This window comes from Pleurodeles waltl, chromosome 4_1 (assembly GCF_031143425.1).
Source record: "Pleurodeles waltl isolate 20211129_DDA chromosome 4_1, aPleWal1.hap1.20221129, whole genome shotgun sequence".
Classification (NCBI taxonomy): Eukaryota; Metazoa; Chordata; class Amphibia; order Caudata; family Salamandridae; genus Pleurodeles; species Pleurodeles waltl.
The window spans coordinates 244993650-245007929 of NC_090442.1; the positions used below are offsets into that span (position 1 = coordinate 244993650).

A 14280-nucleotide genomic window follows, 5' to 3' on the forward strand; every position below is an offset into this window, starting at 1 on the left:
ATCCCACATACGCAAGCAGAATTCGACCCGCAAATCCTACTCTCGACTTGTCAATGACTCCCTCTAGTGCACTTTAGAGCTTGTCAAATCTCCATCGAAGGTTTCATACATACGTTGTGACTCAAACTTGACTTGTCAACCACGCCCGATTGACCTATTAAATCACGCAGATTACAACATAAACCATATTTTTCATTCTACTCCGGAGTCTTAGACCTCAACAGGTCCGTACCTTGACCAACCACGTGGATAATTTTCTTGAACAATAAGCGCTGCATTCACGTGAAGTACGCCGACTTCCCTACTCTCATACTGTGGAGTACGCCCACTCCTGCTAAACGACACTTATCTTTGGCCTAAACACACAATCTTCGCAATCTCCTGCAAGTTGCATAAGCTTTTGAGCAAGCGCAAAACCCTAACCACACCAAGAACGCCAAGAACATTCCCAACTCATCTTAGGCAGGCTCCGAGATCCCAGGAGAGCCTATGGTGTACCTAGCCACTCATCGTTTTGCCAAATTTCATCATTATAGAAAACAAGATTAACCACAAAAACTCCGTCCTAGGGCCCCCAAGGGCCAAACCCGAACTCTGCTACCAAAACTGTTAACGCATCCGTCTATGCTAATTTATACACATCAGGACTCGTTTTAGGTCGATGAACCTTTTGACCCAGTGGTAGGTCTCCGTAAAACGAGATTATCAAACATCAAATATCCTTTACAATAATCATTAATGAATTATCGGCGCATTCAATTGCTTCTGATTCAAATAACCACACCTTAAAGAAGAGTTTGTGATTTTATTCCCTATTGATTACAATCTAATATTAAACGTATTAATCTCAAAACCAAGAAGAATAAAACATAATCACAGAGTGGCAATTATAATAAACTTTCAATAATGCGATAATCAGAATCATAGGATAGATATAACAGCAGAGATTAAACCATAGTGCATGATAAACATCAGAATATCAGTTCAGCATAGCTTCATGTCAGTCACGTCAGTTTCGTCAGTCAATTGAATACCTCTCCTAACCTCAAATTAGCATCAGCATGTTGGGCTTCATGCGAAACAATTTAGAACATCAATTTAGAAAAACATCTAACTAAAATACTTAATTAAACATACAGCAGTTGGTACCTAGAAAGAAAGGCATAGAGATTCTGTTAGCAGTAATATTTACCCTCCTCAAGCTAAGTCAGCATGCAGGATCAGTCTTCGTCTTCAGGACATCAGTTGGTTCACCGTCAATCTATCTAAAGAGAATCATGGGTCCCTGTCCTCATATGGAGGACAGTGTAATAGGGCAGTCGATGGACTGTAATACTTTGTCTAAGTCTCAAATCACCACATAGAGTGACAGAGTTTCTGGATGCAATCGATGTCATCCCTTCCTAACTGAAGTTCGTCCTCTGTGTCATGAGTTTTTATCCCCTTTTCTTAACCCATTCCCCCAAAATTCGATTGGTTAATAACTACACCCCATCATTGGTAACCAATCAAATTATTCATTAAGTAATGCATTTGTCATTCTAAGATATTTTCTCATCTTCCAATTGGTCTTTATAATCAGCATTTTCGTAGGTGGTACGTCCGGGGTTACTTCACTGTAGGAAAGTACCATCTTGCCTGGCATGTTACCCCCATTTTTCACTGTATATATGTTGTTTTAGTTGTATGTGTCACTGGGACCCTGGTAACCCAGGGCCCCAGTGCTCATAAGTGTGCCTGAATGTGTTACCTATGTAGTGACTAACTGTCTCACTGAGGCTCTGCTAATCAGAACCTCAGTGGTTATGCTCTCTCATTTCTTTCCAAATTGTCACTAACAGGCTAGTGACCATTTTTACCAATTTACATTGGCTTACTGGAACACCCTTATAATTCCCTAGTATATGGTACTGAGGTACCCAGGGTATTCGGGTTCCAGGAGATCCCTATGGGCTGCAGCATTTCTTTTGCCACCCATAGGGAGCTCTGACAATTCTTACACAGGCCTGCCACTGCAGCCTGAGTGAAATAACGTCCACGTTATTTCACAGCCATTTTACACTGCACTTAAGTAACTTATAAGTCACCTATATGTCTAACCTTTACCTGGTAAAGGTTAGGTGCAAAGTTACTTAGTGTGAGGGCACCCTGGCACTAGCCAAGGTGCCCCCACATTGTTCAGAGCCAATTCCCTGAACTTTGTGAGTGCGGGGACACCATTACACGCGTGCACTACATATAGGTCACTACCTATATGTAGCTTCACAATGGTAACTCCGAATATGGCCATGTAACATGTCTATGATCATGGAATTGCCCCCTCTATGCCATCCTGGCATAGTTGGCACAATCCCATGATCCCAGTGGTCTGTAGCACAGACCCTGGTACTGACAAACTGCCCTTCCTGGGGTTTCACTGCAGCTGCTGCTGCTGCCAACCCCTCAGACAGGCATCTGCCCTCCTGGGGTCCAGCCAGGCCTGGCCCAGGATGGCAGAACAAAGGACTTCCTCTGAGAGAGGGTGTTACACCCTCTCCCTTTGGAAAATGGTGTGAAGGCAGGGGAGGAGTAGCCTCCCCCAGCCTCTGGAAATGCTTTGTTGGGCACAGATGTGCCCAATTCTGCATAAGCCAGTCTACACCGGTTCAGGGGACCCCTTAGCCCTGCTCTGGCGCGAAACTGGACAAAGGAAAGGGGAGTGACCACTCCCCTGACCTGCACCTCCCCTGGGAGGTGTCCAGAGCTCCTCCAGTGTGCTCCAGACCTCTGCCATCTTGGAAACAGAGGTGCTGCTGGCACACTGGACTGCTCTGAGTGGCCAGTGCCACCAGGTGACGTCAGAGACTCCTTCTGATAGGCTCCTTCAGGTGTTAGTAGCCTATCCTCTCTCCTAGGTAGCCAAACCCTCTTTTCTGGCTATTTAGGGTCTCTGTCTCTGGGGAAACTTTAGATAACGAATGCAAGAGCTCATCCGAGTTCCTCTGCATCTCTCTCTTCACCTTCTGCCAAGGAATCGACTGCTGACCGCGCTGGAAGCCTGCAAACCTGCAACATAGTAGCAAAGACGACTACTGCAACTCTGTAACGCTGATCCTGCCGCCTTCTCGACTGTTTTCCTGCTTGTGCATGCTGTGGGGGTAGTCTGCCTCCTCTCTGCACCAGAAGCTCCGAAGAAATCTCCCGTGGGTCGACGGAATCTTCCCCCTGCAACCGCAGGCACCAAAAAGCTGCATTACCGGTCCCTTGGGTCTCCTCTCAGCACGACGAGCGGGGTCCCTCGAATCCAGCGACTCTGTCCAAGTGACCCCCACAGTCCAGTGACTCTTCAGTCCAAGTTTGGTGGAGGTAAGTCCTTGCCTCACCTCACTGGGCTGCATTGCTGGGAACCGCGACTTTTGCAGCTACTCCGGCCTCTGTGCACTTCCGGCGGAAATCCTTTGTGCACAGCCAAGCCTGGGTCCACGGCACTCTAACCTGCATTGCACGACTTTCTAAGTTGGTCTCCGGCGACTCCTTTGTGTAACTTCGGGTGAGCACCGTTTCACGCATCCTCGTAGTGCCTGTTTCTGGCACTTCTCCGGGTGCTACCTGCTTCAGAGAGGGCTCCTTGTCTTGCTCGACGTCCCCTCTCTCTGCTGGTCTAATTTGCGACCTCCTGGTCCCTCCTGGGCCACAGCAGCGTCCAAAAACGCTAACCGCACGATTTGCAGCTAGCAAGGCTTGTTGGCGTTCTTTCGGCGGGAAAACACTTCTGCACGACTCTCCACGGCGAGAGGGATCCGTCCACCAAAGGGGAAGTCTCTAGCCCTTTTCGTTCCTGGAGAAACCTCAGCTTCTTCTGTCCAGTAGAAGCTTCTTTGCATCCGCAGCTGGCATTTCCTGGGCATTTGCCCATCTCCGACTTGCTTGTGACTTTTGGACTTGGTCCCCTTGTTCCACAGGTACCCTAGATTGGAAATCCACAGTTGTTGCATTGTTGGTTTGTGTCTTTCCTGCATTATTCCTCTAACACGACTTCTTTGTCCTTAGGGGAACTTTAGTGCACTTTGCACTCACTTTTCAGGGTCTTGGGGAGGGTTATTTTTCTAACTCTCACTATTTTCTAATAGTCCCAGCGACCCTCTACAAGGTCACATAGGTTTGGGGTCCATTCGTGGTTCGCATTCCACTTTTGGAGTATATGGTTTGTGTTGCCCCTATCCCTATGTTTCCCCATTGCATCCTATTGTAGCTATACATTGTTTGCACTGTTTTCTAAGACTATACTGCATATTTTTGCTATTGTGTATATATATCTTGTGTATATTTCCTATCCTCTCACTGAGGGTACACTCTAAGATACTTTGGCATATTGTCATAAAAATAAAGTACCTTTATTTTTAGTATAACTGTGTATTGTGTTTTCTTATGATATTGTGCATATGACACTAAGTGGTACTGTAGTAGCTTCACACGTCTCCTAGTTCAGCCTAAGCTGCTCTGCTAAGCTACCATTATCTATCAGCCTAAGCTGCTAGACACCCTATACACTAATAAGGGATAACTGGGCCTGGTGCAAGGTGCAAGTACCCCTTGGTACTCACTACAAGCCAGTCCAGCCTCCTACATTGACCATCTTGGCACACGTCTCGGGTCAGGAGTTCTTCTCCCCTCGTCTCATCGTCCTTGAGAGTGTCTATTACTGTTTCGAAGCACATATCTTTATACTAAAAGCTACTAGAATGCGGATGAGAAATTTTGTTCATGTTACGATATAATACAGAAGAGAACAATAGCTGGGTCATAGTTCTTTTGCGAGTCCGCATACAGGAAAAGCAGGAAAATAGATTTTAAATGAGAGTTACACAGCTAGTTCGCGACTCATGCTAACTTAAGACACACGATTTTAATGAATGCAGTTCAACTCATAATACTACATATAACTGAAGATTATTATTATTTTTAGCATTAGCGTTCATACATGAGCAAAATTTATACCTTTATTTAATATATTCTAAGAATGTTTTAGTCAAATGTAAGCATTTCACGTCTATAGTATATGATATTAAATTATGCTCTCTCACTATTACAGCCTGTAGAGCTAATACAGCAGGTACGAGTCTACAGAATGAAATAAGTAAAATGTGCAAATACTTAAAATGTTCTGCTCTCAAGGATTTTTATCAAAAAGACACCTCTAAATAAGGCCACATAAGAGTAAAGCCAGAAGTAATTATGCACTTCTTGACTCTGTACTAAGAAGTACGGGAGGAAGAGAAGACAAGCTGGTAGGAAACGCCATCTGAAGTCTGAATCTGAAATGAGGGTGAAATATAAAGCAATACATATTCAAGGCAAAGTATTTAAACACACAGCCTTTTTCCTGCAGTGTCTCTCAGTCAAAAATGGACGACACTCGTCGTTCAGTACGAAAAGTACGGTTAGTAAATGTGCCGTATACTAACAGCTTTGCAGTTACGGAGGTCTGTAAATCTATTTCTGTGGAGAGCGCGCTGCTTCGCGTTCTTTCTGTTCTTTTTTTTTCGCTGCGTCACCATTCTTCTGCCGCCATCTTGGGAGCCGAAAAAGTTCAAGTTCAAGAGCGGATTTTCCACAGAGAGCGGGGAGGAGGGGTGAAGCGATTAAGAAAGTTCACATACCACACGTTTCACTAGTCGTTCCGTACTTTCTGATTTCGGTAATCTCGCTGGCAGGAGTCTAAATTAGAGTTTAGTAATCTAGTTCACTTCAGTTTGAGGGCGCGTTTTTTTTTTAAAGAACTGCTTTAAAACGAAACCCCCGTTTGTTATACTCTGCTCCATAGGGTTTCCTTCCCCTTCTGTGTGCGCTCCGGACCGGCGGTAACTTTTTCAACTATCGAATTACGACTTTAAAAGTAAATAAACGGAGAAGAAGCGACGCTGCAGCGTTTCAGAACAGAAAACCAGTTAGTGCTTGAAATGGAACTGTGGCATGAAATGTTAACTTTGTTGAATTTTTATGCCGTTTTATATGTTGACGCGAAGGCTAGTCCCAGCCATCGCATCCGCTCGGGGTCCATTTTTAAACTGAAACAAAACGCCGACTGTCGAATACGAAAACACGTGTAAATTCTTGACCGTCGCAGCCCTCAGGTGTACGAAGGCGCGATTTAAGACTTTATTTCCCTCGAAGGTTTGACGTGACTTTTGACCGGCAAATCTGAACGCATTTATTTTTCTTGAGCAGCGCTAAGCCTACTTTGTTAAAAAAATTCCTGTCCCTTGGTATCCCAGGTCGCCACTGTCCAGAGAAGATAACTAGAAAGCTCGGACAAAGCTTTCCCTAAACTCGAGGTACGATGTGACGGAGGTGGAAACATGCAAGGTGACATTCAAGCCTCCACCAGGCAGTGTTCGCAGAGGTTTTTGCATGCGGCCCTAGCTCGGATTTAAGTAATTTTCCCCCTGCAGTGACGGCGTGAAGTATAAATTCTGTGGAGATTATCCTGGTCTCATAACCCCCCCCCCCCCCAGTGAAAGATAATCAATATATATGGGTGTTTGTTGGGGGCGAGGCTGGTTAAACGTTTTCTTTTCTTTTGTATTTATGTGTAGCGGCACGATTTCAGCTTTTCACCCCAGTGATGAGAGGGCATTTTAAATATGCACACTTGGTGATTCCCCGCGGGCATTCTTTTATATTCTCATGGATGTTCATTCACAAGGCATGGATAAAAAAATAATTGAGGGTACTCTAAACGTCGGGTTCCCACACCTTGCCAATTAAAACCAGTTCAGTATTTGCATAATCGTGGGAGAAACGCCTTCTCTTTTTAAAAATAAAGCTACAATGTGAAACTGTCTTAATCCCACATTATAATCTGCCATGTTTTCAAAACAGCTAAACGCATCAATTGCTTTATCTTTTTAGATGCTCTACATTGCAGCGTACGAAAACATGCACGCCCGGCAACCTCTGGCATCTAAAGGTATGTGTCTTTTGGAGTAATTAAAACGTTTGATGAGCTTTTCCAAAGAACTGTGACCCGTGAGAAGCCGATGTTATAAAGTAGTATATATCGAGATTGCCGATTTACGGTTTAATTTCTATTATAGTGTCTCCATGGCATTGCGTTTTTTTTTTTTTTTTTTTTTTAACGCAAACGCCGAAGCCGTTATCTAATGATGCCACGGTCGGATAGACCCATAGGGCAATATGGTAGGCAGTTCCCAAAGTGCAAGTTGTTTGTGGGCCCGTTTTATGGTCTGATGGGATTTTCTACTGCTGATTTCTTTGATGTTACCTCAAATATTGCCGGTAACAAGCACAAATGCGAGCAGTCTCCCATACTTGCAAAACACTTTTGACATGTGTCATTACAAGTACAAAACTGAACTGGTTTGCAAATGTAAGTTACTTTTTTTTACTATTTTCTGATGGGACCACGTTCACTTTGGTGCCCAGGCCTATTCTTTCTCTGTACGATCCTGAATGATGCTCACTCAATTAAACAGTGCCCTGTACACAACCAAGTATGGGACACGCTTCAGTCTAGAAAAAACGTCGAAGATGGGCACGCTTTGGAACATAACGGATGGAACGTGTGGCGATAAAGTTGCAAATGGACATGGGCCCGTAACTTAAAAGGCGCAGTACATATTTTCTTATCCAGGTAATGTCTGCAACACTCAACACAAAAATCCTGCATCACAGCACCTCCCACCGTTAACTGGGGTCATGGAAGGACTTGAGGTGCTAGCTCCGGCGGCACATATTCAAACAGAGCAATTGAGGGACCCGGGGCATTTATTGGCAAACGTGCTCACCACCTTTTAACGTGCAGCCTGAGAAACGGGTGCATGTCTTTTTAATAGAATAATTTTTTATTGTATCACCAGGAGCCATGCGTCGCTAGCCCCAGAATGCTGTTTTATTCACTTTTTTTTTTTTTTTTAAATCGGGCTTCGGCTGCTTATGAAGTTGATGCGCGGATAGTGTTGACGCTTAGTAACATTTCTTGCTGGAGTACTGTTGTAATTTTCCTCAAAATTATTTCCTGTAGTTCCCTACAGTGTAGTTGGTGAAATTGGACACTTCTCAAAGTACGGAGTGATCACTATTCATTCCACTTTACGTGAAAAATTCGTCATTTCAACGAGAAAATACAGTAAGGGCAAAGTTCGGGTTCGACGGGATATGTTATAGTTCAAGTAAAGATATATTTTTTTATGTAATAACATATTCTAACTTTTCTTAATATATGGCTTCTGTAATTATTTGTTTGCCATCCAGAACGCAGGTAACTAGGTAAACATTCAATACATTTTGCTTAATTGACTACATTCGTCATTCACTATATATATATATATATATATATATATATATATACACACACACCAACTACATTCGTAATTCATGCGCTCTCCATGTATGTTTATATACGTATGTATGGATATACACAATTTATCACGTTTGTCTTTTTTCTTTATATAGTTATATATAAAGAGGTATTCCCTGTAGCCTATTATCCTAACATCTACAAAAAACGCAATGCAAACGCTAATGGATTTGTGTATTTCTTCAAGTTATGAATTTATTCGTGTTGTACACATTTAAATTTGCATGTCATATAAATTAAAAACCTCCAGTCGAGCATTATTGCAGTTTTATGTTCATTGCTAATTTGTGTAACAATTATCAATTTTTCCTGACCAGTTGCAAAACGGTTTGTGTGCACCCTTTATGTATCTTTGTCCTTTTCCCCCAAATTCCAGGTGACACATCTACGCAGTCTATTAACGAATGGGACCTTATTCATGCTAAACATCTACAGTGTCTGCTTCCACACACGTTTCTATGGACTCTAGCTGTACAAGAGCATCGATTTTCACAACGTGCATTCTGTTTAGTAGCTATGTATTAAAAATTATTTTCCATTTATAGTACACACATTTGCCCCAATGTTTGGATGACGATTTGTGTATGGCTAAATATGAAGATTCGTATTGTAAAACAAACACAAAACTAATTAATTGCGTTTTATTTCTACTCAGTTTGTTTTTAACTTAATTCACATAACACACCTAGATATGTAAGATACAAAAAGTTTCGAGTATTTGAGAACAAACAGTTTAGCACAAATAGCAAACGATTCTTCTAAAGGAAACGTTGCTTTCAGAAATCTACTGTAAGGATTCTTTTTCCTATTTGGAGAAATTTAAGGAAGCAAGATGACGCACTATTTACAATTATCGGAGGCTCTTAAGGAAATCCAAAATGTACACAGGAGGAGTTTTCTGAAAACTAATAGAACGTATTTTACCTCCGTGAGCATTCCTAAAACTTGGAGGATGCATGAAAAGGATTTTTTTCTTCCGACCATGGAAACACAAGACCGCAGGTAACGAGAGACACAAGAAATAGAGGAAAGCATATTACTATGTTTTAAAGGGTGGATGCTTCGTTGCCCGACGCCTTAAAACGCGCTGGCTTTATGCACGAATTAGTCATTGTATTATAAGCCAACTAGTTCGAATACGTAGGTGTACGCCGACTATACTTTTATATTTTTGTTTAGGTGTTTATGTTATCTACACTATGAATGTATATGACATAAGTGAAGAGCTATTGTTTTACAGTTAGTGTTTTCTCAGAGTGACGTTTTTCCCAGGATTACACATTTTCAGCCATGGTATGGTACATTTTTAAAGTCGTGTAATATAATCAATACAATTTTGAGTGTACAAAAGTAATATCATTGTATAAGTTGTTGTGCTATATTTTATTATTTATTTGTGTGAGCCTCATGTGATTCAAAAGCCCACATTTAAAACCGTCTTAGATATTGTAAACTGCAATTTTGAAAACAGATTCAAGTACAAAAAAATCCACACACACATATTAGACCCTCTTAGCTCTAAAGTGAATTTGCTGTGAAAAACACATTTTATATAAACAATGTTTTTTGAGCCCGGAATATCGTACTGCCTATTTTTTTGAAAGAAGGTTACGTTGTATAATGTAGATCTAAATAAACCGGCGATAATATTCGCGATGTGGGTGTTTCGCAAGCGATCGGTATATCGTGTTCTGTGTGTTCCTTATTACATTAACCAATACTGATTTGCTGGTTTAGACGGTCATCCAACGGCGCTCTAGCTTCGTTTCATAACCCATACGCAAACACTTCGATAAAAACAGCCACTAGAACACGTCCACTTGTGGATCAGTTAAATTGTTTGTACCTGGCTCACTACGATTTCGACGAAGCGTGTCGCACTAGCACTTTTCATGAGTCCGTTTTATCGCAGCAAGTTGTAGACGTTCCCATTTCGTCTTTTTTTCTTCTAGCCACTGGAGGGTGCTGTTGACACGACCTTGCACCTGGTATATATAGTATTGCATTCATATTTTGCTCTACGAGTCGAATCTAGTTTTATCGACTTTCCCTGTGTTTAGAATATGGCCTGTCAGTTAGTCACTGGGCATCTCTATGTCTTAATAAAGATGCGCGGTTAGTTCGTTGTTGAGTTCTTTTCAACCAGCAGACGAAGATGCAACACCGTTAATCGGTCAAGAAAAATAAGGCGATATTTTCCTCTCGTCGCCGGCCACATTTTCACTCCTGCTTCTGCCAAGTGATTCAGCTTTTGTTGTATATTTTGTTTGATCAAAATTGTTAACTGTTCTTAGTTTACAGTTCGGGCGAGACACTGCCTTCCCATGGCTACAAAATTCTATCGTATTTTATGTTAGGATTTTTTTTTTTATACCATCAATTACAGGAACATCTTGTTGTACAGATAATGAAGTTCCTTATGAGGCTCAGTTCTGCACAAACAGCAAGAACACAGTGCACAGATATGATTTTGTCATTTATTTTCTCCGCGAAATGGATTGACTTTTGACTCTAAAACATCAGGAGACACGCATTGACTGTTTACATTTGGTATTCTGTCGGTAACAGCGCAGCCTAAAAGCGGATAGATGATTGAGTTCCCACTATTGAACTATGCAGCATGCTGAAACATTAAAATAGTGTTAAACGGATCAGTCATTTGCTCCTTTTAGTACGAGCCCCGCAAAACTATAATCTCCTTCATAGTTCGGCCGAAACGTCCTTCACCTTCTCCCTAACGCTCATCTTTACATTAGCATATATTACACCTGCATATTTCCATACAAATTAGCTAAGCACTGAATAGAAAAACATATTATGGCCAACCAATCAAAAAGTGTATATGGAATAACTCGCCAAGTGTCTCATTATGGAGTGGTTAAGTAAAGCTTATTATAAAATGGCACACCAGAAAGGTATTCTCATGCTTGAGAACTGAACTGGGGAAAAGAAAGGGACAATTTATTTACTTAAGTGTGCTTTGTCAGTCAAACCAAACAAAGCCAACCCACCTCATTCCTCAGTTCGTTAGAAATTCCAAGAAGCACCTTTGCACCAAATGAGTCCTTTTTATGTATACATTAATCCCACCTAGGGTGTTTTCTAATGGCTTCAGTTTGTCCAATAGGTTGATACACAGTGATTCACAATATTCCATATATGGATTCAGAATCGTCATCAGGAACCAAGTTTGTGGAATTTTACTCTTTCCCACTACCACTGCTGTCACTTTAAAATCTGACTTTCGTTATGTTATAGTACGCGAGTTACGTTCCTTTTCGAAGTAGTACTGAAATAATGGCCTTTGAAATTAAAGCCTGCTTTAGTGGCTATAATCGTTTAACTTTGGTTTTCCCGAATCTTAGAAAACCATGCAAATATCCGTGTACAGTTCCCCAATTCCACGCTAAGAGAGACAGTTTTTTTTTTTTTTTTTTAATTAGATTTTATGCTGTCGACTGTAGTGAAATAGCCATTATAGAGTTCTCTTAGAAGGACACGATGCTTCCAAACGATTTCCTGGTAAGTATGGTGTTGGGTTATGACTGACCCTAAATCGTTTACTGATGTGTACCCCTGACCTGTGTGAGTGCATTTGAAACGGGGATCCTGACTTTTTATTGACCCAGCTAGCATGCAAATCTAGCGTGTGTGCTGAGACTTAGAATTTTCATGCTAATGCAAAACCTGTTCATTGACCTGGAGGGTTGCACCAAATGTGCTCTCATGTTGAGATGGGCCTACTGTCCATGTCTTGAGTCATTGACGTGAATCATTGGAAGGCCCTTATCAGGGGAGGGGAGCTACAGGGCAAGCAGGGGCTACAGGCCCAGAGCCATTCGGGCTGAGGTAGTTTACCTCTCATGCCCTGGGGTCGCACTACAGCCTTGTAAACGTGGCCATGTACCACCCGTCCAGCACTTCACATTCAGTGATAGCAGGCTGTCACAGACTTATAAGGGAGGTAGTGTAGGGGTGCATCCAGCTGAGAACAAAACAGCTACCAGTTCAATAAAGGATTTCTAACCCAATGCTTATATTATTAGAAAATAAAGTACTTTAATGCACGTAAAAATGCAGTACTACACAGTACAATAACAGGGAATAAATCACTGGTCCCGGGCCACTGTACTCCAGGTTTAAGGTCCCCTTTCTCAATCCACCTTCCTCTTAACTCTGTAAATAATGTGTGACAGGTGTAATGGTACTGATGTTTAGAGTTCATGTGCTCTGGTTTATAGTTTATAGCCCCAATGTCAATCTCACCAGTGCACGTCTTCTTTCCTGGTCATGGTGGGGCCCACAGCACATGCCTCACCTCCTCCTTCCGGGATAACCACTTGCTGGCTGCAAGTGTGGTGCTCCAGCTATAGTTATGGAGATAGCAGCTGCAGGGCTGCTACCCAAATACAAGTTGTCAGCAGGTTCCGGGATTGCTCACGATCCTAAATGTTCATAGGCAATCTTTTTGGGAACAGGGTGAGTTAGGCAGGGTCAGATGCAAACTTCTCAGGTGCCAGGGTGGCTCCAGTGCCCCTCTTTAAGGTGACAAATTAGTTTGGTCTGCTTCGTGGCACAATCTTCAGAACCATAAACACATGAAAAGTGTGGGGTGATGCTGATGGGAACTGGACTATTAGGCCCTGTTCAGGAAGCGCTAGTTGGGCGCGTATTCTCCGGGCAACGAAAGGGTGTGAAGAATGGCTGTACTTTGGAGGGAGTTCCCTTTATGGACTAGGTGGTCCCACACACATTATAGTGTTTTGCTTCATCTTATGACCACCTAGCCCCATCCAGGTAAGATGATACTACCTGGGCGGACTCAACCTTGTTAAAAGAACTGCAGAGGGAGTGCTGAAATTAGATTTAGCTGGATAATACAAGGGATCCAGATAAAGAATTGGTGAATAATAATAATAAAATTACCTTACAAATCGCCTATTTCGCTGGGGATTTTTAATGTAGGTCTTTGTAGGTAAGTATAAAACCAGGGTAGGGACTCTTGAGAATGATGACTCAAGGAGTCTAAAAGAAAGGGACCATAATCTTCAGAGTCAGAAGGGGGCAATCCCTTCGGACACACTTCGGCAGTGCCACGGTCCTTCTGTTTTTGAATCACAGTTATACAGTCCAATTGACAACAGTGTTATGACACCTGCCACCTCCTGGGCCACAGTGGCACAGTTCCTCCTAGGCACACGACAGGAAGGTGTTAAGAAATAGGCTACTGCAGACAAGAGTCGACTTTCAGGTTCAGCAGCATGCTGGTGGCTGTCTCAAGTCTTTTCTGGCTGGACAGACCCACAGCAGCTTCTTGATTACCCTCAGCATCATCACAACCGGCAGGGTTGGATCACTCCTTGCTCTTTTTTGAGACATGTCGGCTTACAGGCTCTGCAAGATAGGGATGTAGCTCTTGCTTCTAGGTCAGGCTCCCGGTGATGTCTCCTCATCTGCAGGAAGTTGGCTGACACCCGAGAGTATTCTGCAGAGCTCCCTCTTCCTTTGCCAAAGACAACTTTAAACTGGAACAGTAAGTGAGTCAGCAGCTCTTATTTTCCGGCAAGTAAAGCAGTGTTTCTCGAATGTGAATTTACCTTGAAGAAAAATAAAAGACGAGGTGTTCGGCAAAATAGAAACAGTTTGTTTAATTACACATAACTGTTGGGAGAACAGTTACAGAACCGGGGTCTGAGGACTGTCTCAAAGTACAGTGGTTCTGAGCTGTGTTTTATATAATTCTCTGAGTAGCATAAATCAATTACAATATTCCTTTTGAGGTAAAGAATGTGAGCAGTTGTCTAGGAGTCATAAATAGGGTCCTGATAACAAATGCAGGTGGGCCTCGAACTTGCGTGGACACAATGTGGGCCAGCGAGTATGTGTCCAGATGTCCGGCCTGAGGGGCCCGTGGTCGCTGC

At 42.5% G+C, this 14280-nt stretch overlaps 1 long non-coding RNA gene across 1 annotated transcript; it reads left to right on the forward strand.

The window, feature by feature from the left end:
- The first annotated feature begins 5707 nt into the window (after positions 1 to 5707).
- LOC138287642 (uncharacterized) lies at positions 5708 to 9937 on the forward strand. The gene is made up of 3 exons (XR_011202259.1): positions 5708 to 6314; positions 6892 to 6949; positions 8736 to 9937. It is a non-coding gene; the product is annotated as an uncharacterized lncRNA (long non-coding RNA).
- The last annotated feature ends 4343 nt before the right edge of the window (positions 9938 to 14280 follow it).